Here is a 2,109-nt window from a genome sequence, read left to right on the forward strand (position 1 = left end):
TTTATTTTATAATGTGGTCTGCTGCTGGGGCTAAGTCGCTTCAGTCATGTCCGACTCTGTGCAACCCCACAGATGGCAGCCCACCAGGATCCTCTGTCCCTGAGACTCTCCAGGCAAGAATACTGGAGTGGGTTGCCATTTCTTTCTCCAACGCATGTATGAGTGCTAAGTCGCTTCAGTTGTGTCTGACTCTGTGCGATCCCACGGACAGCAGCCCACCAAGGCTCCTCTGTCCACGGGATTCTCCAGGCAAGAATACTGGAGTGGGTTGCCATTTCCTTTTCCAATAATGTGGTCTACTTTTCTTTAATTCATTGTAACTCATATTAAGTATCTCATTCTTATATGTAACTTGATTCAGTTATTTGTTGTCTATAGCTTCCTCACTTGGGTTATACCTTTTTCTTAAATTTAACTACATTTTTTTTTTTCTATTGAAAACTGGCAAAACACTCCATAGGGAAGGATAAAATCACAGTTCTCATATTCAAGGGAAATGAGTTGTTGGATATGATTTACTGAAACTTAAGATGGGTCTGGATACCATTTAAATTACTTTTACTCACATAATACTTTTAGCATTTTATTTTATTCACTATTATAATCTTTATCATGAGAACTAATTTGGAACAACTGTCTGTTGCAATGGAAGGATTTGATAATAAAACTGATGAATGGAATTTGATATCTGTTCAAATGTTTCAAAAAGGAATAGGACTCATTTAAAAGCTTTCTGTCCTCTCTTTTTGCTACCACACTGCCACGATCATGGGTCCTGTGCACACTCCCAGGAAGGGCCTGTCCCAGTGGACTCTGCCCGACAGCCACAGCATCTCCACCTGGCTAAAGCTGACCTCTGACAATGTGAAGCATAGATCTACAAACTGGCCAAGAAGGGCCTGTGTGCTACTTACTGAGTCACTTCAGTCATGTCCAACTCGGTGTGACCCTATGAACTGTAGCCTGCTAGGGTCCTCTGTCCATGGGATTCTCCAGGGAAGAACACTGGAATGGTTGCACTGCCCACCGCCAGGGGATCTTCATGACCCAGGGATCGAACCCACATCTCTATGTCTCCTGCACTGGAAGGTAGGTTCTTTATCACTAGTGCCACCTGGTAAACCCAAGAAAGGCCTGACTCCCTCACAAATAGGTGTGATCCTGAGAGACCCACATGGTGTTACAGAAGTATGTTTTGTGACAGGCAATTAAATCTTGAGGATTCTTAAGTCCAAAGGACTTGCTCCTGATTTTCCTGAGGATCTTTAGCATTTAATTAAGAAAGCTGTTGCTGTTGGAAAGCATCTTTAGAGGAACCAAAAGGATAAAGATGCTAAATTCCATCTGATTCTGACTGAGAGCCATATTCACCATTGGTTCAATATTATAAGACCAAACGAGTCTTCCCTCCCAATTGGAAATATGAGTAATAAACAGCCTCTACTCTAGTTGCATAAATTTATCTAATGTACTCAAGCAATAAAGTCACTGTATTAACTAGAAAAAAGTTCCCTCTAGATAATGACCTTTATTTTTGACAATGGCATGATGTTTAAGACATTAGATTTTTTTTCCTGCAATTCCTAGGTAATTTCAGATTTCAGAGACCTGTTATATCTGGCAATCTTAATTCTAGTTTGTTAGTTCACATAAGAAAATATAGTTTATTTATGGAAAATCTTGGTAACATGCAACTAGAAATTTTGAAAGGGATAAACAAAAATAAGCATTTCAAGATAATACCAATGAAGATATCTTTCTTTTGATTCCATAAAACAGAATGTTATTAAAGTGCAACTCAGAAAAATGTACATATCATTATTTTAATAACAAATCCTCTATAAAATACCTGTCTAGAAAATATAAGTTATTGGGAGCAATTAATATTTCCTGAAACATTTATTATGATCATTTAACTTCACAGGATCTAGAAATAGCCAAATTACATCGATAAATTTGGAGCACTGTGGAGTATAATTACTCCTATATCACACTATTGTCATTGGCTTCTAAATCTCACCTTACTGTTTTTCTTTTGTTCTTTGTTTTAATATTTTTGATGTTATCTTTGTGTTATAATATATATTTATAATCATCAAGCCTTTTGAA

General features: G+C 37.5%; 1 pseudogene; it reads left to right on the top strand.

Moving 5' to 3' along the window:
* Positions 1-768: 768 nt before the first annotated feature.
* On the top strand, positions 769-1,457 carry LOC113891869 (annotated as a pseudogene).
* The last annotated feature ends 652 nt before the right edge of the window (positions 1,458-2,109 follow it).

Source organism: Bos indicus x Bos taurus, chromosome 4 (genome assembly GCF_003369695.1).
Source record: "Bos indicus x Bos taurus breed Angus x Brahman F1 hybrid chromosome 4, Bos_hybrid_MaternalHap_v2.0, whole genome shotgun sequence".
In the NCBI taxonomy this organism is placed as follows: Eukaryota; Metazoa; Chordata; class Mammalia; order Artiodactyla; family Bovidae; genus Bos; species Bos indicus x Bos taurus.